Below are 27,263 nucleotides of genomic sequence, written 5' to 3' on the forward strand. Positions count from 1 at the left end.
AATTTCCCGCCCAAGTAGTTTCCAACGCCTCTGGTAGATGGGTGAAATATCAGGTACCGATGGCCGACCTCGTTGGCTGAACGGGGCTGATAGCACGCACCAGTACCGGTAGGGTATGGGGACAGTAAAAATTAAAGGGGGACGCACAATGGACCAATAACTGGTCCTTCTAATAATAATAATAATAGTGCATAGTATTGACACGTATAAGGAGATGGCGTGACTAATAATAATGGGTTCTGAATTTGATGACTGGGTTTATTGGCACCAATCACACATTGAACTCCTGAACGACGTCTGTCTGACGAATCACACTGAAGAATCTCTGAGTGATCTCTCCTACTCGAATTCAGGAATGCATTGCCGTTTATAACTGCCACTCGACCGGGATAGATGTCACCATGTAGAACAGTTCCTCTGTTGCCACGGGAATGCCTTTGTTTAGCGACTTGCTTCCTGGCAACGACTCGTCCGCTTCTATTCGCTGTAACGGAAACTAATTTTTGTTAATATTCGTTACCGCGGAAACATGGTTACCAAGCCGTTGTCTAGCAATGGGCGTTTGCTCGGACTTCACCATTCCGGCTTTCAGTCGTCATGTCACATTAAATAGCATATAGCATAGAAGATATAGTTTGATACTCTCGGCTTACATTAAACTTAAACATAAATTTAATAACAGGGTCTAAAATGGCACATTTGTGCAGGAACATGTTATGCTAGACACCAACTCCATTTGCTGAAAATAGTGCTGTACTGAGAGAAATAAAATAAATATTACCTGCAGCGATATACACAGCAGGATAAATTATGAGGAATAATGACAACCGTGCTGAGCTATACGCTTTCTCCCCATACATTCCTTTGCACAGACTGAAATCGTAACAATTTCTTCCTTCTTCACTGTGACATGCACATCAAATATAAGGGATACATGCCCCGGCCTCATACAGCGCACACCTGAACCAGATATCCCAACCACCTTGGATCCATCTGTATCAGAGGCTAGTCTTCTAGACCAAAAGGTCACAGGCTAAGTCGATATCTAATTCTCGCGTGATATGATCTCCATTTTAAAGGGAGTGCCAAAAGCAATCATTGTCATAATTGTATCCGGACTCATCTGGAAAACGAGGTCGGATTTCATTATCTGAACGAACGTTCGGGGATCCCTTACATGCTAACACCTACTGAACCACAGCCCTACACCCCCTGAGAATTTGAGGCTCTGATCTCAACCATTTTCCTATCTACTGGTTACTGCATGTTGTTTTCCCGGGAGTAATGCGGCAGGAGCGTTAAACTGATTGATCACTCACCTACATGCAGTATCAAATGTCACTGGTTCCACCGTCCATCCATCACCGAGATCAAAAATTATGGAGCTATACCTCTACTTCCCCATACGTCTTCATGGCATGGTGCTTAATTTCTTGAACACAGACAACTTGGTCCTTATAGTTTCACTTTACCAGTCGGAAACTGAGTTAACTGGCCTTCAGATACAAAATAAACCAGACAGACAATTTAGAACGTTATTCTAAATGATCTCACACACAAAACGGATGGAACCGTCAAAACATACAATTCTCATTCTTAGCTCCAACTTCAACTGATAAACTCTCAACTCATTTACTCCTATATAGAAGTAAATCACTGAATATACACTCTATTAACAATGAAAGTTTATTCTCGGCAAAGGAACCGTTTCTGCGGTCTAGTGGTCAGTGTTCATGCTTACAGATCTAGAGGTTCTGGGTTCGATTCCCGGCGCTACCAGATTTTCTGAGAAGCAGTGGGTCCACTCAGCCTCGTGAGAATAATTGAGGAGCTATCTCAAGGAAATAGCGCCTCCGGTCTAGAAAACCGATATTAACGGCCGTGGGGATCCGTTGCGCTGACCACGTGACATCCTCTAACCGGAAAAGTTGACACTAAATTCGCCGATAAGAGGCGGTCGCTCGGTCAGTATAGTTCGCTTGCGGACTAAAACCACAGAATTTGAAAGGTCGAGACTGCAATACCGATTAAAACATAGTGAACTCACACACCGACGGCTGATGGTACAGAAAATTCTTTATCCTTTCAGGTAATCAAAACTCGGCATGCCACCCGCTCTCATCCTGGTACCTTGTTCGATTTGTTCTACCCTGAGAATGGAGAGGATGTGTTTCTCCGAAATGTCGGTTGACTTCAACGGAATACACGGAATTATGTCCCAGAATACAGTACTCTTCGAAACCCGGTAGTCTACGTAGTAGTCAGTCAACGTTCTGACTTAGAGAAAGATACAGTGATAATTCGATCATTGCTACGTACCAACAACTCAGATACAGAGCAATAGAATCATATAACTCCGTGGCCTTTAGTCCGCAAGCGAACAATACCGACCGAGCGACCGCCGTTTGTCGGCGAAGTGTCAACTTTAGCCGATAGAGGGTGTTACGTGGTCAGCGCAACGGATCCCCATGGCAGTTAATCTCTGTTTTCTAGACCGGAGCCGCTATTTCCATGAAATAGCTCCTCAATTATCCTCTCGAGGTTGAGTGGACCCCGTGCCAGACCAACTACTTCTCAGAAAATCTGGTAACGCCGGGAATCGAAGCCGGGATGTCTAGATCTGTAGCCAGGAACTCTGACCACCAGACCACAGAGGCGGGTCAATAGAAGCATGTTCTTCGGCAAAAAGAATGCGTATTTCGAGAAACTGCCGTTCAAGAGGAACGGTGCTTTTGATCATGTAATTATGGGTGGACAAGAAGTAGGAAAACCACAACAAAGATAGAAGCATTCTTGTGCAAAACAGATAAAAATCAATTTTCGAAAAGTGAATAAAGTTGAGATGGGAAGGCAGGAACTCCTGAAACATTGCTAGAGTGCATTACTGACGTAAAATCGATTGAACCTATCGCATGCCTCTGACGGTAATGTGTACATATCATGCGACAGTTGTGGCGTACGGCAAGGTCAGAACAGGGGTGACTTTCCCTCATAGTGCACTTCCATGTTTACACACTATAGCAGGGCTGTCCAACCTACTAAGCGCTGAGCAAACATTTTTCTCCTGTTTCTTTGCACCATAAAAGCGAAAAATATGTATCTTATTTATTACACAGAACAATCGCATGGCTCCCAGAATCGTGAGTGTCCCGAGAGACGAGCAACCAAGAACGACTGTGCTGGCGAAACCAGAAGGAATTTACCCGACCTCAAATTTTCTACCCGTATTGGAATGCCACGTAGTCTGGTGAAAGGCAAAGTCAATTCAAAGTCAAGAAGCGAGCAGTAAGCACACTGCTTGATTTTGATTTTTTACTTGTCTTACTCTTCAATAACCGCCCCTGTGGTGTAGTGGTCAGAGTTCCTGACTACAGATCCAGAGGTCCGGGTTCGATTCCCGGCGCTACCAGATTTTTATGAGTAGTGGGTCTGGAACGGGGTCCACTCAACCTCGTGACGATAATTGAGGAGCTATTTCAAGGAAATAGCGGCTCCGGTCTAGAAAACTGAAATTAACGGCCGTGGGGATTCGTTGCGCTGACCACGCGACACCCTCAATCAGCAAAAGTTGGCACTAAACTTCACCGAGAAACTGTAGTTGCTCGGTCGGTATAGTTCGCTTGCGGACTAAAATCATAGATTTTTTTTTAACTTCAATCCTGAAGATGCGGGCAATATGTACCTCCGAAACGGCGGTTTATATCCATCGGGCAACAATTTATTATATCCCAGAAAAAATAATTCTTCATAGCCACCGCTGACAAATCCCGTTCACAACTTGCATAAAAGAAATTTATAAAACTTCTAATGGATGAATCCACCAAGATAAAGACAAAAAAAATGTAAATCTATGTCTGTAACAGACAATGGGGGCCCATAGGGTTTAAGACATCAAGGCTCCCACATTTTCTAAATTATCGGCCTTACGTGCCGGCCGCCCTTTTCACCCAGGAAGATTCCTGGTACTCATTTTTGTTAGAGGCTAAGTCGACCCAAGAACAATAATGTGGCTGAAAACAAATTGGGTCAATTGGAAAAATCTAATGACCTCATCGCGAATCAACCTCGCTACCTTCCGGCTTGTAGCATAGTGCCTCAATTAACTATGCTACCGCGTGGCTTATGAACCTACCAAATATAACATAAAAGTAGATACAGAGCGGAAAACTTTCGATGCCCTATAATATGTCTCGCTGCCTGAAGCCCTAGTACAAAAAATCTCGAACATTTTGCCCCAGCGTAAAGTCACGAAAATAATTAGTAATCCATTAACACCGAAGTGAAAGAACAAAGCTGTGTATAGCATGACCAGAAGAAATGACGTAGATCCGGTGTGTGACGCATTTCTTTCAATACAGCAGCCAATTACAAGCAAATGCTATCCCAGTATCAATCGGAAAACTCCGCAAGTAAGCAACAGGGCGACACGGAACTTCAACAAGCCATTATTGTTGACCTTGAAATATAATAAGTGCAGTGTAGCTCTTAAGCAACTGCCATTTCCTTCAAGCGATAAACATCGGTAGACCTCAGCCTAGTCAGATCAATATTGTCAATTACAACTACAGTTGCCAACTACGAAACTTTCACACCAAGCAACTTTAAAATAGTTGTCGAAATCAGTGCGATGTGATCTCTCTCCACTTTGCGACATTCGTGTGGAGAGTTGTGGCATGACGTGTCGGGCGCCATCTTGCCTTTCACTAACAGTTTCTTACTGTAAATGTTATGATATGCGTGACTTGCTGGCCAAATTTATAATCGGGTCGTAACACAGACTTCATTATGTGTACTAATAAATATAAAGAAAAGGTTAAACCTTTTAAATGCTCAGAGTCAGAGTTCTTTAAGATTGACTTTTTACCTACAATCAGTTCGTATTGACGTCAAGAAACCCTTGAGACTTTTTTCTTTTCTTTTTTCCTTGGCACTACAGCCCCAGTGGGCCTAGGCCTACCTCCATGAACTTCTCCGTTCGCTTCGGTTTTTCTAGATCTTACACATTCGGTAGGACTCTTTGGGCGGGTGATCAGCTCGTCGTAAGGCCTCTACCTGTACACAAACACAGAAAAACGGAGACATACAAACTAAACATCCATACCCTGAGTGGGATTCGAACCCATGTTCCCGGTTTCCACGAGAGCGAAGACAGTACATGCCTTAGACCGTTCGGATACCCTGACCGACTCCTTGAGACTCACGATCATTATTTTTATTTTCCAACTGAACACCACTAGACTACAGAGGCGGACCAAATATATAATAATTGAATAAGAAAATTTTACCAGAGCTCTAACTCATAGAACTGGTCGCTAGGGGGTTGTCTGACTACATGACGTTACAGCTACCGTGCAGAGCAAAGCCCTTGAGAAGCGTAAGCCTGAGTAAAGTACGCCAATTTATGTGCAACTTCTTTCAAAAGTTCCTGGCTACAGATCCACATGTCCCGGGTTAGATTCCCAGGACTACCAAATTTTCTGAGAAGTCGTCGGTCTGGAACGAGGTCCACTCAGCTTCGTGGGGATAATTGAAAAGCTATTTCAAGGAAACAGGGGATCCGGTCTAGTAAACCGAGATTAACGGCTGCGGGGAACCGCTGCGCTGACCATGCGACACCCTCTATCCGCTAAAGTTGGCACTAACTTCGTCGACAAGCGGCGGTCGCTAAGTCGATATAGTTCGCTTGCGGACTCAAGCCACGGAATTTCTTTCTTTTTGTAATGGCTGAGTTAGGGAAATTTTATCACGTCAGATTTTACGCAGCGATGATAAAATAAATCGTGACACTCTTTGCAAGTATTGAACTTTGTATTGTAGACTATACCGTAGTCAACAACTTGAACATGAAAAGAACTTTATATTTTTTATTAAGCACTAATTCATTTGGAAGGAAGACAAAGAAAAGTTTGTTTCAGTACAGATTGTATTTCTTATAACAGATGATTAAAAGTCAGGTGTTGAAATATTACGGACCTACTCATCTATATTAACAAAGTTAGAAACAACTGGAAAGTTTAAAGCTCCGCTTCATTTAAATAATAAAATCTGAATGATAATATCACATCCATTCAAAAGGAAAAATAAATTTAAAATATTCTGGTACGATTGACACGCATAATAAACATGAAGCCATGGGATAGGTTGTAATGTATACAGCATATTTATGCTCTTGTCTAAGAACAGTTCGGTGAAAGCGTACATGAAACATAGTCTGCGACATCAGTTAAGCCCTATACAATATAAAAATGAAGAAATTCTTTCACTGCTCAAATTTATATATGGGAAAGGCGCTTAATAAGAGATATTTTTCTTTAACTGTTAATAATAGTTAAGTTTCTCAACATTTCTTTTTGAGAAAACAAATATTCAAGAATACATTGCACCTTAAGTAATAATTTTCAAAATTATATTTCCAATAACCATTCAAATGTTAGTACAAATGTCATTTTATACTGACACCTATTATTCTGATATGAGATGTGATTGTGATCAGTTTACCCCTTTCTAGTTATGTTAAAAAAGTCACTTGTTTCTTGTTCTTCAAAGTGACAACTTTGCTGTGTTTTAATTTCCCGTCCATTCGACGTTAAAAATTCCAAAGACTTGTTCAATGTTTTCTTTAAATCACGTATCTCCCTTACTCCCTGCCTTACAAGCGGGCTGTTTCCCTCCCCTTAATTTATACAATTATCATTACTACAGGAAAACAGTTCATAATATACTCTTCAGCAGTGAGTTCCTCATAAGCGATGCTGTTAACGAGACATGAGATGCTGTCAGATATTTCAGTATCATGTTATGTTAATAACTCAGGCCGCGCCATAGCTCAAGCGGTTAGTCGCGGGCTTTTCACGGCGGCGGCCCGGGTTCGATCACGGGTCTGGTAAAGTGGAATTTGTGGTGGACAAAGTGGCGCTGGAGCAGGATTTCTCTGAGTACTTCGGTTTCCGCTGCCAATCTTCATTCCACCAACTGCTCCACAATCACCCTCACCTATCAGCTGGGGCTGGTACAATAGGCCAGAGGTGGCCGCAGTACAAGGGACTTAGTCCCACCCCACTAGCAATAAAAAAAATACATTAATATCTCAGTCACTCACTCTCTTCCGTCTATAATGCAAACACAACTTTATTATTATGATTATTATTATTATTGTTGTTGTAACAACAATTGTATTATTGTCTGTAATTGACCTTGCGGCTGTTGACTGGGGCCATAAATAATAAAGGATTGAATTGCACTGCTTTCGGCAGCGCACAATATAAAGTCCTCAACTTGACAATGAATTCATTATTTAACATTAAGATTTGTAAGGATAATTGCCTAACATATAATGCTGCTTATTTCATAACAACAAAACTGCATCAACAACTGGTGTCTGTATCAATGATAGTTTTCCTGCATATCGTCCATCGCTTTCCGTTTCTTTTTTTTTTTTCTTATATGTCTCGGAAATTGAATCTGTTTTCGTCATTAGCTGTGAGGGATAAAAGAATCCTCTGGGGGGGGGTCCACCAACGTTCTATCGAATGCGTACTGAGGGTTATTTCCCCGGGGGTAAAACGACCGGGGCGTGAAACTAACCACTCACCTACAACTAGTGCCGACGGCAAGAAAATGTGGATCTATACATCCACTCCCCCATACGTCTTCGTGGCGTAGTGCTTAATTAGTTAAGCACAGGGACAACATCACCTTACTCAGTTAAACAGTTGCAAAGAGCTAATATTGATCACTGAACAGTCATTGAGACCTGACCTTTCCAACGGGTCCCACTTGATCATTGCAACTTTTTCTCCAATATATCTTATTATTGAAACTGATACAGTTCACAGAATTTATGTTTGAAAGAAATTAAGACGGTGGATAAAATCCAAAATTATAGACGTGTTTATTATTCCTGAACACAACGATGACGTAACCTGCTCGGCAAATTGGTTCCCAGAACAACAACACGATCAGTTATTTCTTGAAATCCTCACATGAGTAAATTAAAAGTTTGCATGCTTAACGCTGAACAATACATGCAGACATTTTCATTTCCTTAAAACACGACCTTTGGAATTGTAACGAGGCAAAAAGCATTTTCCTTCCTCCCACAAGCCGAGCTTACAACAGTTCATGGCGATAATTTTTCCAGATATACCAACATTACACCACCAGATCGGTAGGCAGCATACAGCCTCCATATGCAGAACTTAATCATCAATTTCAACCAAAAGGGTAATTCTGAGCCAATTAATTCATTTTTTTCCTTGGCACTACAGCCCCAGTGGGCCTAGGCTTACCTCCATGAACTTCTCCGAATTAATTCATTACAAGAAGTAATTCTTCTGTTCTTGCGCGGGAATTAGCTGTGCCGAGAACATATTTACCAAACCGTAGCGTTACAATGTCCATCTCTTCTCGTTCCACTGTTTCGCTTTCGTGCGTTGGAGAACACACAGACACGCAGACAATAATGTGATCTTGTAAGCTTTCTTTAAATTTTTAAATAAGAAAAGTTGGCTAAAGAAGTACAAGAGGAAAATTACTAAAGTCACATTGTCTGAGATCCGTAAAGCATTCAAAGTCAAAGTCAAAGTTACGTTATGACAGACGGTCAGTCGGCCATTCTGTTTTGGTGTCAAGCACCCATCTGGGGCCCAAGACCGCATTTTTATTAATGTCAGTCTGTTGCAGGTTTGTTGACGTGGGGCAACCTCCCTGACGAGAGGACGAGTCTGTCGTTTAAAATTAATACTGGTCCTCGCCAGCGCAGTCATTCTCGGGTCCGAGTCCCGTGGGACTAATGACCACATTTTACTATCTCAGATTCGAGACTTACCGAACATGTAGGGGCAGGATCCCGTATGTATATCACCCAGGAACAGGATGACCCAACGCTCCTGGCACTGGGTTCCCCTTTCGTCGCATCCTACGATTCGCAGGGCTACGGTGGAGGTATTCGAACCTGTGTCCACATAATAAGAGCTGCTCGGTAGGAGCAAGTTATTTTTCTACCCCATAGTATCCAGACTGGTTCTCCCCCCCCCCCATACAATGTGTGCGGGCTCCTTCCCTGAGGGTAAAGTTGAGCACTCACCTCTAGTGCCCAGGTCAAGAGTGGTGGAACTATACCTCCATTATCCGATACTTGTTGATGTCATGATGCTTAATTAATTAAGCACAGGGACTTTTTTTTCCCTTGGCACTACAGCCCCAGTGGGCCTACGCCTACCTCCGTGAACTTCTCCGTTCACTTTGGTTTTTCTAGATCTTATACATTCGGTAGGACTCCTTGGGCGGGTGATCAGCTCGTCGCAAGGCCTCTACCTGTACACAAACACAGAAAATCGAACACACACGAATTAACATCCATGCCCTGAGTGTGATTCGAACCCACGATCCCGGCTTCCGAGCGAGCAAAGACAGTGCATGCCTTAGACCGCTCGGCTACCGTGACCGGCAAGCACTGGGACTTTACCGTGTATTTATGGTTCAATTAACGACAATCATTATTTCTAACTAATAGAGTCACATTAGGGAATGGTTAATGAATGATGGATTGCAAAGGAGATGGAAGGAAACGGCCATACTCTGGGCACTCACCTTAAGGGACTGATAGAAACCATAAACACCTCGGTCAGTATAATCAGTGCTCCGGTTGAGATTCGAACTGGACACCTCCCGACTACAAGTTACGGGCGTTACCGTCTGAGCCTTGTTGGATAACAGGTTATGGGTTTGAATCTCCCTCGTGGCATAATAGTATTTCAGCCTAATTTCCTTATTTCGAAAAAAAAGTAAGCTTATAAGATCACCTTGCTGTCTGTTTGTCTGTATATGTATCTCCTGTATCAACTTTTGAATGCCTGAAACGATCTTTATGAAACTTTGTATGTATTACCATGGCAGCTGAGCCCATCTGAACTGCCTACTTCATAAATTTCTCACCTCACTTTGTGTCCCTACCTGTATCCTCCTAATTGTTGTCAGGCTGCTGCACGTCCCCGCGGCAACAAATATACGCAAAAATATAAGAATTGTTGAACGCGTCCTTTTCTTTGTCGCCCATATTTTATCAAAGAAGAAACTGTGCGCCTGTCTGCGTATCCCTTATCGATTCTAGGCAACGGCTCGCTAAACACTTTCCAGATGTCAAAAAAATTGTTTGAGGCATCGTTTTCTGTGTGGTCCGTGTCGTATCAAAGGAAATGAGGCGATAATTTATTCTCAAAACTTATTGTGTAATGTTATCCTGAGAAGGCAGGAGCCTTAAAATGTCCAATTTCTTGCCTAGTCAAGTGTCTGAAGGCATTCATATTTTCGGAAGTTACTTCTAAATTTGAAAAAGCTCGTGAAATAATCTACAGTCGTGAAAAAGGTGAAGAAATCTCGAGCAGCTGTTGTAGACGTCTTACGTCTCGCGGAATAGAAGTGCGCTTGCGCCAGTTTTCCTGATGGAAAGATAATATATTACAGAGTCCATGCTCCAAGAGCTAAACTTAAAGAGAAACAAACCGAATATCGTGGTTGAGTGGTAGCGTTCGTGTTTGCATTCAGGTTGTCCTCAGTTCTTATCTGAGTCTGGAAACAAAATATCCTGATTTAAATTTTCGTGGTTTTTGTCAGTGCCTCTTGATGAATGCAAGGGCTGTACTTTGAATTACGTTAGGACGGTTCCTTCCACATCCTATACAATTCATTTTTCACTAACTACATTAATTATCCGACGCTATATAATCTTAGGGCCGCCTCTGTGGTCTAGTGGTCAGAGTTCCTGGCTACAGATCCAGAGATCCGGGTTCGATTCCCGGTACTACCAGATTTTCTGAGAAGTAGTGGGTCTGGAACGAGGTCCACTCAGCCTCGTGAGGATAACTGAGGAGCTATTTCAAGGAAATAGCGGTTCCGGTCTAGAAAACCGAAATTAACTGCCATGGGGATCCGTTGCGCTGACCACGCAACAGCTCTATCCTCTAAAGTTGGCACTAACTTCGCTTACAAGCGGCGGTCGCTCTGTCGGTATAGTTCGCTTGCGGACTACAGGCCACGGAGTCTATATAAGCTTAGTTAATGACAGCGTCGTTACATAAATAATGAATAAAAATAAAGCGAATAATATGAGCCAGTCACAAAATCAATCCTTAATTAGCAGAGGGAAGAGTAAAAATAAAATTTTAAACAAGAAGGTTTGTTCAGCCACAAAACATTCGAGAATGCTTTCATTTCATTTGAATATGTGTCTCCAAGCGCTTGCGCTGTAACACTGCTGACGCTCCACGATACGGCGGCTATTTCATTCGAAATATGAAGATATTTTAACCTCTCAAACAACTATCTATCCATCTATCTATGGCTTTACATTATTTCTTTTTATTTTTGCCGCTTTTCAGTTTCTTAATATATACACAGTCGGTAGGACTCCTTGGACGAGGGATCAGCCTGTCGCAAAGGCCGCTACCTACAAACAGAACAAACGCACACAGATATCCATGAATTGAGTGGGATTCGAACCCATGATACCAGCGTTCATGCAAGCGAAGGCAGTTCATGCCTAGGCTGAGCGGTCACTATAATCTGCCTTCCACAACCATTTCATAGTGACATCCCGATGTTCGCCTAGGCATGCTAAAGCCACTACAGGCAGTAAATTAGTCAGAATTCAATAAGAACATAAGCAGAATACAAGTCAAATCTTTTCGCCACGCCATCTTGCTGTCACTTGTCACGTCTCGATCTTTCTTGTCGTTCCTATTCGAATCATGGCAGTTAATCCGAGTTCAAAATGAGTGCTGATGCACAAGACGTACAATTTCGTATCAACTGCTTTAAATGTGAAAGCGAAGACACAGCTATGATAACCTTAACACAGAGATATTTCTATTTTGTCGCTTTAATTCAAACTGCGTCTATGTCCATTTTTTTAAAAAAGATTTTAATTGCATCTGGTTCTCTAGGGCATAAATGTTGTACAAACTTGATTAAATTATATATACCTATAAAATAAATTAGAAAAATCAGTGTCTGTCCCATCTCATGTTGAATTACACATATTTCAAATATTACACCGTTTTTTCTTTCTCTATTCCACGAAACGCGGACATAGAACCACTTAGCAATCACATCTGTGGGCATTTATAGTGTGCTTGTTAATTGTTAATTTCACTCATACAATCAATGCGCAATAATGAATAAACAAGAAGATCTGAGAAGAACTAGTAGCCTACTTTCATCTCGCTGCAAATTGAGTATTTGATACGACACGGACTGCATAGAAAACACCGAGTCCAACAGTTCTTCTATTGTTGCATATGTATTCGTTGCAACGGTAACGTGTTTACCGATACGTTGCCTAGCAACGACCGTCTCTTCTGGCTACACTATTCCGGTTTGTTAAAGGGGATACAGAGACACACATTCAGCAAGGTTAACTCACAAGTCTCCTTTTATTTTTTAACGAGAGAAGTACAATAAAAATAGTCAATTTCATGCAACGTTTAACCATTCGATATTGTACCAAAGATGAATGATATTTACTGGAAATATCATTTAAATAAACCTTTTCAAAGACAACGTGATTAAGATTCGAAAAGAGAAATGGTGAACAGAGAGGACATAAAGTACGCTATTAATTAACCACAATTTGCAGAGTCGTGTCTGTCAAATATGTAAGACTTCACGGCGGTGACTATGAAGAATACCGCCTTCTGGCATGTGGCGCCTTGTAGAGCTTATGTGAACCTACGTTTCGTAAGAACATGGAGGCCATACGTTCCCCAGAAACGTCGGTGCACACGAGATCTACGTGGCCCCACATATAGTTATGAGCCCCGCGGGACTCGGAACCAAAAATGACTGTGCTGGCGAGGATCAGCATCAATTTGTCATACCGACTAGTCACTGCTTTCCAATGGCTTTTTCACACTGTGACTAAATTCAATTCCCACTTTACTTCATTTCTATCAGCTCTAAGCATGATATGTTTATATATCACTCTACACTCAGTTTAAAATATTACAGTAATTAATCTGCAGTTCGTTTTTTAATTTCTCCATGAAGTGCAATTTAACGTACTCTCCTAGAATCGTGTCATGTTGCATATCTATCATCTTTATGGGGAGAGCAATGCCCTGTTCATAGCGCCGAGTCACGTTAACAGTATCGTGTAGCGAGTTTGCGCCTAGAGACCAGGCAACACTCTTAACATGCAAGATTCACAATTGCAGCTTTCGCTTTGATTTCCGAAAAACAAAGTGAGCGCTCTGGCTTCCCCTTGTCACGGAAGAAATGCATTATAAAATTTAACAGTGGTCTGTGTAGTTAAACCACGAAATAATGACATTTGATCCAGTTTCCACAACTTTAAAAAAAAAGTTCCATGGTTAGGATTGACCTTGATTTAAGGCCCCTTTTGTGAGTTCGCAATAAAATTAAAAAAAATAGGTCTACAGCTTCGTTATGTAAGAAACTGAGAAATTCTTGAAGTTATGTTGGATTTTAGGTGCTCATAGCGATAGTTATGAAAAATCATTATCTTCCGAGAATAAAGCTGTGTAGTCCGGTGATAGGTAACGGACGTTTCGGAGGTATGTACTGCTTCTATTTTCGAAGTCGAAGAATAAGCCAACCATGGAGCATCCAGTAAGCAGAACATAAAATCACAGGATTATGTAAAGTAGGAGAGGATTTTAAAAACCAGTCAGCTACCACTGGTAGCCTAAAGTTTAGCTCCGTTTCTCAGAGACATCCTATGGGAGTGGACTGGTTGGTCTGAAGTTCCTCTTAGCCTATATGATAACATGTTTTCTTCGCATGAAGATTACGGTGCTTGCTACCGGCTTCTTGCTTGGCTTACTTTTCAATCTTGAAGATGGAGCCGACAAGTTTCTTCGAGAAAAATCTATTAATTTTCACCTAATACACAGTTTTATATATATGAAAATATAACTTTTCGCTAGATGACTTTTCCTGAAATTTAATACTGGTGGATTTTACTACATTCCATTGTCCTGTTCTAAAGTTAGTTAAAATCTGACAGCAATAACAAACACTTAATATATATGGTTAAATATCTTGCGCACATCTCAAGAGAATTTCCGTTAATATTTATAGGAACGAGAAATGCTTCTAGCACACACTCCGAGATAATTAAACAAAACAGATTGTTTGCTGCGTCATCTCAAAACTCGACAGGCGCTGGACTGAATTTGATCACATTTTGTACGGCTGTTGGAAGCCGGTAACCAACCTCGCGCCTTTTAATTTGCTTCTGGACCTAGCCAACACAGTGAATCTTAGTTATGGGTCCCATTGGGGCCCATGATATGCTGGTTCTGACTACTACTGTAGTGCTTTTTCAACTTCACGTTGGGATCAGATGGTAATTAGTTGTTCTCTAACAGCTTGAGACAATGGTTGATTCCATATACCACCATTGAGTACGGTTCGTTGTCTAAAGAGACCACTAGGAAGACCTAGACGTGGGTAGGAGGATAATGTTAAGCTGGATCTTATAGAAATAAATTGGGATATTAAGGACTAGGTTCATCTGGCTCGGAACAGGGACCAGTGGAGGGCTTTTGTGGAAACGGTAATGAACTTTCGGGTTCCATAAAATTTTGGGAAATGTTTGAGTAGCTGAGCGACTAATGGCTTCCAAAGAAAGACTCTGATCTATGGAGTTAATTAGTTAGCTAGTTAATTAGTCAGTTAGTTAGCCAGTGTTCATTGCCTGAAATATATTTGATACATGTAATATTCCGAGAACTTGCTGTAAGCTTCTTCGGTTGTTAGCGTATTAGCATAATATTTAAAACGTCCCAGGTTTTATTAAAATATTTTTACATAAAGGAAATGCATCTTTACAAGAACTACTCACAATATAAATATAGCTAATATTTATTGACGAAAGCAGTCTTCCGGGATGTGGCGCCGTGTAGATAGTGTTAACCGACGTTTCGGAGGAAGGTATCGCCTCCAGCTTCAGGGTAGATAAAAATTAGAAATCCGCGAGCGATGAACCAGCGTGATCACGTGCTAACAGACTAGCAGCTGATCACGCTGGTTCATCACTCGCGGATTTCTTCATTTTTCTTCTACCCTGAATATGGAGGCGATATGTTCTTCCGAAACGTCGGTTAACACAATATCTACATGGCGCCACACCCCGAAAGACTGCTTTCGTCATAGTAACCGTCGTGAAAACCTCAAATCTTACACAATTTTGTATTAAGTTTAAACTGCTTTTAAAACAACTGTTTGATTCTTTGGCTTAGTGATTTATTCCAATTCGACTTTAAATATAATTATGGGTCATACATATTTAATTTCACTTAAAAATGTGCAAAAACAATGGTCAATTAAGACTTAACATCGATTAGTGCTCTTTTGACAATATAGCGAAATTTCGACTTCCTCCTCGATTTTAACAAGCATTAATCAAATGTGAATATTTTCATCTTAACTTAATGTGTGTTTATTATAGGTAAGAGCCCACCTCCGCATTTACAGAATATCACTTCACTGTCTCACATCTGTTACATGCAAAACTGTTTCAGTTAATTTGAAGAGCATTCATATTATGACGACGTTTAAGTCTATATTTCCTTCTGCCGAACGAGCCGGGTTAATATATTGTCACGTGTACGGGGTTCCGTGACAAATAATTGTGGATTTCGGTTTAGACGAAGAGACGAAGCTGTTTTATTGGACAATTCGTTTACACTTACACTTATAATCACTGCAGTCACTCCGAAATCACTTCTTCCAGACGATGCGACCTGACTAGTCCATCGTCTCTGATATGATCCCCGATCTGGTCTTATCTGCGCTTCGGTCTGATCTGGTTATATCTGGTGTAATGTCCCTGAGGTAGGTTCTTGGCGTACCGAATAGCAGACACCGCCTCGAACAGTTCATTATTTCATTTCCGTGGTAACTTCCTGCCTACCGGCCGCGCCATAGCTGGCTGGCTTCCCACCGCGGAGGCCCGGGTTCGATCCCGACTCTGGTGGAGTGGGATTTGTGGTGGACAATGTTGCGCTGGGCAGGTTTTCTCCGAGTACTGCCAATCTTCATTCCACCAACTGCTCCACAGTCACCCTCACTTAACATCTGGGGCTGGTACAATAGACCAGAAGTGGCCGCAGTACAAGGGACTTAGTCCCACCCCAATAGCAATACAAAAAATAATAACCTCCTGCCTATGTACGCGTTACCACAGAAACCAGTTACCAGTTCTGCCTAACATATGTGTCTAGCCAAGTGTTTCCGTGGAAATGCTTGTATACTAGTCCCGTGGTAAGCCGTTGTAGCGGGAACGTGCTTTGTTAATGCTTGTTACTTAAGAAATTAACTTTGATCTCACTCAAATGGTACGGCTTTAGGCGGCACGCCACAGTACTACTATATTGTACAGTACACGTTTTTATCAACTCTTCGAAGATAAATGGAGCGCCGTGTAGCCGATATGTACGGTTGTATTCTTATCGAAACTACGTGAGGAATTTTGTAGAATGTTTAAAAGACGAAAAGAAATTCAACAACTATTTGTTATGTCGTCAACTATATACCGACGCTGCGAACAGCTCAGGTTATGTACAGTCGAAAATGTAATACTTGACAAACAAGGAGGAAAGAAGAGAACTCAGTATTAACGTCTCCAATAAATTCCTAATTCTCTGTCTTGTTAGATACGTTCACACACTCACTCATGAAGCTGAGCCCTTCTTGAGAAGCAGCCAGTTGCGCACCAACTCCAGAACTTCCCAGCGTTTTGTGGAATTCGAAGGTTTGTTACTGTGTTCATAATAGCTCTTTACTGGTCCCTATCCTGAGCCAGATCGATCCAGTCCATACCATCAATCCTATCTCACTAAGATCCATTTTAATATTGTTCACCCACCTATGTCTCGGTCTTCCTATTGGCCTCTTTCCTTCTGGTTTTCCCACCAATATCCTATACGCATTCCTCGTCTCCCCTATTCGTGCTACATGACCTGCCCACCGCATCCTCCTTGACTTGATCATTCTGATTATAGCTGGAGAAGAGTACAAGTTATGAAGCTCCTCATTATGCAGCTTTTCCCAACCTCTTGTCACTTCATCTCTCTTCGGTCCAAATATTCTCAACACCCTGTTCTCAAACAGCTCGGTCTATATTTCCTGCCTTAATGTCAGAGACCAAGTTTCACAACCATACAGACCACAGGCAAAATTATAGTTTTTTTATATTCTAATGTATATGTTTTCAGACTGCAGACGAGAAAACAAAAGGTTCTGGACTGAATGGTAGAAAGCATTACCCGAGTTCAATCTCCTCTTAATTTCCTTGTGACTAAGGTTTTGATCTGAAAAATGCCGTCTTCTGGGATGTGGCGCCGTATAGATTTTTTGTGAACCGACATCTACACGGCGTCACATCCCAGAAGACGGCATTCTTCAAAATACAGTGGGGAAGTGGCAAGAGAGCTTGACCCGTCATGGTAGAAGGAGGAGGAGGAGGAGGAGAAAGAGTAGGAGAAGAAGGGGGAGGAGAAGAAGAGGAACGAGTAGGGGAAGGAGGAGGAGAAGGAGAAGAAGAAGAAGAAAGAGTAGGAGGAGGAGAAGGAGGAGGAGAATAATAATCAGAATTTATGCTGCTCTTTCATTCATATCGTGACCATTAATTGACTATTATAGCATTTCTAAGTAAAATTGCTTTAAAAATTACAACACGAATGGAGATATTCACCACAATGTATGAAAAATTCACGTTATTAATTGTGACGAAGTTATGAAAAAGTTATGTTTCTTAAATGGAAGAAATTTCCTGTCGCCTGAAGGAAAGACAAATTTCCTGATACCTGGAACGACGCTTAGAATTTCGCCGGCCTTGGCTAAATACTTCGATAATACTTACCTTGAGACACTGCCCTTGTCAAAACGTCAATCAATCAATCAATCCGCCTTTATACCCACAGAAGACGTATGTACACAGTGAAAACAGCAGTAATTTGTTATAAAGTGTTATTTCAAGTGTAGATATGCTTCGTATACATTCAAGGTGATCGCCGCTACTTAGAAGTAAATAATTCTCTTGGCAATAGACGATAAGACTAAAGCTTGAGGAATAGCGAAATATCAGCTGACCATCCAGTTCAGTTGCAAAGCAACAAAATCCTACAAACGTGAGAATTCTTCCTAACTTATTGTCGCGTGTTTCTTAGGCAACGGATCTCGGATTTGGACAAATATGTTTATTTGACAATTACTCTTTACACTCACAAATACCATTATTCGCACTTATAACGTCTTCGGACCTTTCCTCTTCAATGTTATACTTTCTCGCACCGCTAATTTCGGTCTGAATTTTCTCTTACTTGCCTATCTAAATAGCTAAGTAGTTCACACACTCTATGAAGCAGAGTCCTTCACAAGCTAACAGTTGCTCAGCTACTACCATAGAACCCAAAGGTTCATTGTCATGTTCACAAAATTCCGCCCCTTGTCCCTATACTTAGAAAAACTCATTCCAGATCCATCCATCTGATTCCTTTAACCTTTATTTTCTTTATATCCGTCTATCCACGCTCAGGTTTGCCAAGCGCTCACTCCTTTTCAGATATTCCGACAAGTATTGTATGTAATTCTCACATAACCATTCGTACTGCAACACCTGCTGGTCCTCGCCAGCACTGCCATTCTTGGTTCTGGGTCCCGCATGACTCACGGCCATATCCATCTGTCTCTTGACTCTAGTAGGTGTGTAACTCTCTCCTGTTCATTCCACTGCCTTCACTTTATCATTCTCATAAGAGAGCCCTGCCCGGCTGCATTCAAGTAACAGGGAGCTTTCCCACGTTTAATATGCAGTACCTTGAACAAGAAAGGAAGCCGAGTTTGCGTAGTCGGTAAAACGACTGGCTACGGGCTGGAGTTCGAGCCCCGGTAAGATAAAAAATTGTCTCTTCTTCACGTCGTCCAGACCGGCTCTGGGATCCACCCAGCCTCCTATCCAATGGGTACCGGGGACTCTTTCCTCGGGGGTAAAGCTGCCGGTGCCTAAAGCTGACCACTCACCTGCAACTAGTGCCGAGGTCACGAAAATGTGGATCTATACATCCACTCTCGCATACGCCTTCATAATGTAGTATTAATTAATTAAGCACAGGGACAAATTTACCTTTTTACCTTGCCGGTACTCGAGAAAGCGCCCCCGAACATAAACCAGAAACGTTGTCGCTTGAGCTAACTTGCTTCATTACAAATGGAACGTCGAGACGAGGAAGCATAGTGTAATGCTATTCTAAACACAAGGACACAACTGAAGAAAATTCTGAAAGAATTCCGTCTGTATTTTAGTCGGTAATATAGCTAGGTGCTGTCCATGTTTGAAGCAGACATGTCACCGCTAAGTTACCTATTTCGTTGTGCTGGCTAATGGATAGAGAAAATACGAATAAACCTAACCAGCATGAGGCTTCACTATCATTACTTGCATTATCAGTTCATTTAGTAGACAGACAAATGCTGCCATTTTGGATAATACGTCACAGCGTCATGATGTCCTTGTCTTCAGTTCTGTGACGTCACCTAACTTGTTATTTCATTAGCTTTTGAAAAGGTTTACTTGCATTGAAAGCTATGTGTGTTTCCAGTTGTAATAATTTCCAAATAAAAATATCACTTAGGCCCTATATCTGCCACGTAAGTCTCTTTAACGAAAATTACGCGATTAATAAATTACAAAGACATGTATAATTGATTGCATTTCATATCATTCAAACATCAGTTTCGTTACATAACACTGGGATCCTGTTAGAAATGTTACAACATGCACAAAAATTCTTAAATATCTATCAGTTTATTGTACTAATATTTCATGGGCATAATGAAAGATACGTATGTAAGACTGTGTACTAGCGGCCTCCGTAGTCTAGAGGTAACGTTCCCACCTCATGACTCATAGTACGCGGGTTCAAATACCCGGCGGAGGTCGTTGAATTTTTAAGGGCGGAAAAAAATCAGGGAACAAGTCCTCCGGGAGGGACTTTAAGCTGTGTGTCCCGTGTCGTAGCTTTACGGCACGTAAAAGAACCTCATATCTCCAAAGGAGGTCACTGAGCCAAATTAACGGACGTTTCCCGCCCAACAGCAGTCTCTAATACCTCTGGTAGATTGGGGAAGCATTATAGATACCTCTCGGCTAGTAGAGCCGGTCTCACTGGCTGGGCGGGACTAATGGTAAGCACCAGTACGGGTAGGATATAGAGACTGGTAGAAATCATAGAGGGAAGCACAATGGACCAATACAGGTCTCAGTGCATGGGGAAACCCACCCTCTCCAATAACTAACTAACTAACTAAGATTGTGTACTATGATGTAATTAGGACACGACATCCCGAACTAAGGTGTTCTCAAGGTGTTAGAAAATGGTCTAAACCAAATTCTGACTTTTGTACAGTTTTTTTTTTTTTCCTGTGGCGCTACAGCCCCAATTTGGGCCTAGAACTACCTCCATGAAACTCTCAGTTTCAATTCGGTTTACTAAATCTTACACATACGGTAGGACTCCTTGGGCGAGTGATCAGCTCGTCGCAAGGCCTCTACTGTAGACAAACACAGAAAAACGCACACAAATATCCATGCCCTGAGTGGGATTCGAACCCACGATCCCGGCTTCCGAGCGAACGAAGACAGTGCATGCCTTAGACCGCTCGGCTACCGTGACCGGCCGCTGTACAGTTTTAGGCAGAGTAAATACATAAAGTATGGACCCAATATTCTTAAATTTTAGTAAAACCCGATATTAATTTATTATTATAGTACTTTCTCTGTATTATACAGAATGACGTAAACATTTAAGGGTCACAAAAGGCAAATTTCTTCTAAATATATATAAGAACCCAGTTCGTACCTCACGGGAAACACATTACGTCTCCGCTACAGAGACAAACTGGTTACTGCTGTTTAACGAAACAACGTCTGTTTATAGTGAGAACCATATGGAACACATAAATGCATTCTGTGGGCAAAATGTTAGAACAGGTGGCATGTATAGGAACCTCTTGGCTCTGAAATGTGAAAAAATGTTATTTAAATACGACTGCTGTAGACCTTACTTCGCCAACCGCTATCGAAACTCAAAATAGTCTCGTACCGATCAGATCAATAGATATCACAGCCACAAAGCAAAGCGGTCCTGATTCTTAACCGGTAGATACCGGGTTTGAATCCCGGCCCGGAGACCAGCCATTCCAACAGATTTTTCGTATTTTTGACAGTCCTTATATTGCATAAGGTTATTAATATAGTAAACCGTCGCTAGTCCGCTTACAATTTAACCGGATGTCTGATAATCCGGATCGAAATATGAAACATTAAAAAAAATCTGCTTACAGCTGAGTACCTACTTTAAAACACGGGACGGATTTAGAAGCAAGAGGATTATCATGTTGTGTTGAGGGCAGCTGGAGAGACTGAAACCGCTCAAGAAATATCCAAGATTGGCTTCAGCTGGATGAAAGAGTCCCAGAATTTCAGCTTCTGAAAGAGGAAGAAATTGCTGCAGTGATAATTTTTTATTATTTTCATCAACACTACCTATATTGTCAAATTTCCCATTTATTTGTGTTTTAATTTCTGTCTTTTAATCCTATCTTTTGCTTCATTAATCCGGATAATCCCCTTCCGAATTAGCGATGGTTTACTCTATTACTATAGGCGAAACAAGAAGCAGGCATGAAGAAGATGAAGCAATGCATATGAAAATTTCTCGAGGTTCCAAAGGCGAATAAAATACTTGTTAGACATGTGGTGAATGTGAGGATAATATTACTAAAGATAGTGAGATGGACCGCCTCTGTAGTCTAGTGGTCAGAGTTCCTGGCTACAGATCCGGAGGTCTTGGGTTCGATTCCTGGCGCTACCAGATTTTCTGAGAAGTAGTGTGTCTGGAACGAGGTCCACTCAGGCTCGTGAGGATAATTGAGGAGCTATTTCAAGGAAATAGCGGCTCCGGTCTAGAAAACCGAGATTAATGGCCTGGGATCCGTTGCGCAGACCACGCGATACCCTCTATCCGCTAAAGTTGGCACTAACTTTGCCGAAAAGCGGCGGTCACTCGGTCGGTATAGTTCGCTTGCGGACTACAGACCACGAGTTTCCTTTTATTAATGAGATGTGACGTGAAGGCGTAGGCTAAATTAAATTAGCAAAGGATAAGGTCCAGATTCAGGCTGTTGTAAGTACAGTAATGAACTTTCGGATTCCATAAGAGGCCAGAAAATTCTTGATCAGCTGAGAAACTACCGGCTCCGTGGAGTTGTCTGCATGAATAGATGGACAGAAGGATGAGTTTCAATACGATTAAACCTGCCATGTTTCTTTACGCTCAAGAACTGTACACGTATACTAATCTTGTTTATATAAGCCTACAGTCACGCCTCATTATTCATAATAAAGCAATTCATTATGCTGAGAGAAAGAGAGACGATAATAGCCTACTGTATGTTAACAAGTCATGTGACCTGCAAGACAAGATCAGCAATAAAATTAATATCGCTCTCAGTAATGACACAACTGTGGACAAGACGCCAATTGCCCACTCGCGAAAAATATGCTAGCAAGAGCCCTCTTTTTCTTTCTGTGGCCTGCAGTCAGGAAGCGAACTATACCGACCAAGCGACCGCAGCTTGTCGACAAAGTTAGTGCCAACTTTCGCGGACAGATGGTGTCATGTGGTCAGCGCAACGGATCCCCGCGGCCGTTAATCTCGGTTTTCTAGACCGGAAGCAATAGCCATCTTCTGTGAAATTTACTTCACAGTGTCACTAAGTACTTCTGACTGCTATCTCCAATGAACTGTCATAAATAGTGCCTTCTACAAGATCTGTAAATCTGCGATATTAAAGAATCCAAAGGTTAGTGTCTACTGCAAACAGAATCACGACAATCAACTCTATTCTCGGTCAGTTCATCAAGCGTATTTTCCGAACTTAAATATTATTTAAATATTATTGGATGTGGCATCTTCCAAATCCATCTGTTGACACGATCCTAAGCCAGTTACTAAGCCACTTCCTTCCCTCAACAAACTTTCCCAACATACGTTCTCCTCCTGCATTCTCGGACATTCCAAGTAGCCGCTTTTCGAAATGTTTACACACCAAGCCCCCCCACCCCCCATGGTTTCACCCTAACAACTCCTCCTACCCCGCTTCTGCTCCTGTTGCCATAAGTTCCAGAATCCCGTTTCGTTTATTTAGCCTGCTTTCTATATTGTACGTGTATTACAGTGTTCCGCTGACATTTTTCGCCTGCTGCAAATCCCAATTTGCAAAGACCCATGCCGGCATGCCAAAAAATAATCCTCATTAAACTGTAATGTAACATACTGTAATCTCTCACTATCACTATCTCTGTGGCTCTACAGTCCTTTGTTCAATCCTGGCCGCTTTTTCAGGCCATGGAGTTTTTTTATGTCAGAAGGAAAGAGACCACTGGAAAGACCAAGGCGTAGGTGGGCGGACAATATTAAAATGGATCTTAGAGAGATAGGATGGAATGGTATGGATTGAACTGATCTGGCTCAGGATAGGGACCAGTGGAGGGCTCTTGTGAACACGGTAATGAACCTTCGGGTTCCATAAAATGCTGGGAAATGCTTGAGTAGCTGCAGAATTGTCGGCTCCTCCAGAAGGGCTCAGCCCCATGGGTAAGTAAGTAAGTAAGTCTGTTATATTCTACTGGAATCACCATAAGGTGAGGTTCTGTTCTAATACTGGTTCTTAGAAAAAGGAGGTTGCCTTATTTTTTGGCCCTTAAGGATAAATAAGAAGAAGGCAATTATAAGTAGTTCTAACTGCTAATTCTGATAATATTCTGATAATATCTGGAATTAAATTTGGAATTTATTATTTCTTCATATTATACTTTTTACTTAGTTTTACTTCGACTCTCATAACTATATGATATATTCAATTTTCTCAAAAGAAATCAGTGGATCGCTGTATATTCGGTCTGATACGGCGATAAAGAAAGTAGTTTCTCTAGCGAACACGTCAGGGTTCTGAAACACAGCGCTGCTTTCGGAAATCGATTGACCAAATGACGGACAAACTCATTCATTACATAAAATACCAGTGACCTTGCGTGACTCAGAAATCTGACATAGAGGTTTATGTCATGTTTCAAAAGGTATGCAGTTTTCAAGGAACAAGAATGTCTCTTGCAAATGACTGATGATTTTCACAGTACAGACCAAGCTATTTCAAGACTGTGGTAACTGATAAGCACAGATTCAATGACTCCAAGAAGCTCAAGGTTCACACAATTCGAAATGATTATTACGTGCAAGGTTCAGGTTTAGTTACTTCAAAATTCTGAAAATTCGTCAGATCCTAATTTACTTTTTGCAGGACACGATTTCTATGACCCCAATTAAGCTATTTCAGGTGGAGGGTGACGATTTATAAGATCCTAATTCAACTATTTCAGGTGGAGGGTGACGATTTATAAGATCCTAATTCAGCTGTTTCAGGAGGAAGGTGACGATTTATAAGATCCTATTTCAACTATTTCAGGTGGAGGGTGACGATTTATAAGATCCTAATTCAGTTGTTTCAGGAGGAAGGTGACGATTTATAAGATCCTAATTCAGCTGTTTCAGGAGGATCGTGACGATTTATAAGATCCTAATTCAGCTGTTTCAGGTGGAAGGTGACGATTTATAAGATCCTAATTCAGCGATTTCAGGAGAAAGATGACGATTTATAAGATCCTATTTCAAATATTTCAGGAGAAGGGTGACGATTTATAAGATCCTAGTTCAACTGTTTCAAGAGGTTTATGATTTACGATTTATGTAGAAATTATAAAATATTTCAAGAAGTTCGTGTTTTATAAAGAAAAGCTAAACTATTTTATCAGGTTATGATTTATAAGATATGGGTTCAGTTGTATCAAGAGGTTGGTGATTTTCAAAATTCTAGCTGAACTGTATCATAATGATGGTGATTTGTAAGGTTCAGCTGCTTCACGAGGTTGAAGGTTTGTAAAGTACATGTTTAGCTATTTCTGTCTTAGCATCACGCCAAGAAGTAATTTAGGGAGGTGGAAGAATAATTTGTCATTTTTCATGACGTGATATTTTGGTATTTTCATTCAGTGACATTCTCATGTGTGTGTTTGTGCGCTGAATACAAACTTGCATATATCAGAAAATATATTTTGTCCCCATAATGTAATATGAAAGCCAGTGTAGTCTTCGGCCCAACACAGAGAATGTCTTAAATTCGAAAACTGAAAAAGAATAATTTATTAAAATAACTCTTGCTGAATATTTACGACGCTCTATTCTAATAATTATACTCTATTCTGTATTTCCTGGAATTGTGTCGGGAAATTTATGCCACTGATATAAAAGACTTCAATTCAACTGTTAACAGACTGCATATATAATGCTTTAATGGACAACTGAAGAAAGAAAGAAAGAGGTATGAAGAATGGAGGCTGAAGATGTATAATGGTCAGCAGTAACACAGTGCACAGCTGTAGCAGTGTGGGTGATTTATGAAATATAATCATGTCCTGTAACATTTGTAGATAGCAGTAAATACAAGTGTTAATTATAGACCTGCTTGAAGCTGGAGGTTTTCAGAGATCTTAGAATTTTGTTATAAGATGTTCAGGTTTTGTTGTTAACTTGTTCTTTGCTGTTTCTCTATGTTGTGTTGCGTTGTGTTTTGTGTTGGTTGTGTTATGTTTTGTGTTGTGTTGTGTTTTCTGTTTCGTTTTGTGGTGTTATTTATTGTGTTGCATTATTTTGTGTTGCTGTGTTGTGTTTGTGTTGTTGTGTTGTTTCGTGCTGTGTTGTCGATGTAACACGAATTTAAAAAAATCCGAGAAGGAACGTCATGAAACCTCAGCAGTTCAGATATCCTAATGCGAATTTTTCGACTGTTATTCAGAACCACGTATAAGAACTCGGCAAACTCTGTCTAAATAACAATGGACAAGTTCGCATTAGGAAATTGAGAGTATAATAACTTAACAAAATTACTTTTTCGTTTCACTGATCAATTAAGTAGTTTCTCAAGTATACTTTATTCTATGTTGAGGACGGAGGCGATGATTACCAGATATAAGGGGAAGCTGAGAATATATTGAATAAGCAGGAGTGGACTACCGACAAAGGGTGGTCCTCCAGCTTGGGGGTAGGGCGTGGAGCTAATAACTCACCGTAAAAAATAAGCTTGTTATGAAATATCACAAAAGGTCTCAGACCTGGACGGATTCTCTGTATAAACGACCTAAGCCAACACAGAATAGGAACTAGTGGCGCTTGTGAACACGGTAATAAACCTTCGGGTTACATAAATTACTGGGAAGTGTCTTAAGTATCTGCACAATTGGTGGCTTCCCGAGAAGTGCTCAGCTACTTAAAGTTAGTTATTTAGGTGTGTGAAGACCAATATTGAAATTTCTACGTTTCGACAAGTAACTGTATTCTTTCCTTCATATTACTACATTCCTAACCGAATTATACAGTGCGTTCAGTTAAGGAGGAAACTTCGCAACACCGCTGACCCGGCCCAACATTCCTCACAGATTGCTGCTTAATTGCGGATAGCGGAATGAGTCATTATCACTGACAAACGCGCGTCGTTACAGTTAGAGCAGCGATCTATGAGGAATATTGGGCCCGGTCAACGGTGTTGCGAAGTTTCCTCCTTGATTGAACACCCTGTATATAACAGAGAAGACTGTCTCATGGGCTAACGCTGTAGACTTGTATTCGGAAAGCTCGAACTGAGAAGAATATTGCAGTGTCCCAACTGAGGTCTTTCGTTGTCCTGCTCAATACCTACCTACCCACCACTCGGCGCTACAGCCCTGGGTGAACCTTGGCCTCCTCTACAACCAGTCTCCACAACTAATGCGTGCTGCCGAGGCTTGTTGTTAGGTTTCGGAACAAAATTCTTTTTACAAGATGAGGTTGTTAGCCTCATGCCCAACCCCCAACCTGGAGGATCAGGGTATCTCTCTTAGTCTGGACTCTACCCTTTGACACTTCCGACATGGGTGACCCTACCGGTAGTTAAACTACCGCCGGCATAGCTCTGAAGGTCAGAGAGTCACGCAAGTCCCACCACCACGACAAAGTGGAGACACCTTTGGGGTGGTGTCCTGCTCAACCCCCAAAGCAAATTCCAGGTGAGTGTTCTTATTTGACCATGAAGACTTCCTCCCAAATCTCTTCTAGTTCATTACTCAGCAGACGTCCTACCACTCGATG

At 41.4% G+C, this 27,263-nt stretch overlaps 1 protein-coding gene across 5 annotated transcripts in view; it reads right to left on the reverse strand.

Moving 5' to 3' along the window:
* LOC111873322 overlaps positions 1-27,263 on the reverse strand; it is a 177,932-nt gene that overhangs the window by 144,560 nt on the left and 6,109 nt on the right. The window contains exon 2 of one of the 5 annotated variants that reach the window (XM_033755052.1): positions 21,379-21,511. The exons of the other annotated variants lie outside the window; for them this stretch is intronic. The gene's annotated coding sequence lies outside the window, so the exon portion shown is untranslated. The remainder of the gene's footprint in view (positions 1-21,378; positions 21,512-27,263) is intronic. 5 annotated transcript variants of the gene reach the window in all.

Source organism: Cryptotermes secundus, unplaced genomic scaffold (assembly GCF_002891405.2).
Source record: "Cryptotermes secundus unplaced genomic scaffold, Csec_1.0 scaffold223, whole genome shotgun sequence".
NCBI classification, from domain to species: Eukaryota; Metazoa; Arthropoda; class Insecta; order Blattodea; family Kalotermitidae; genus Cryptotermes; species Cryptotermes secundus.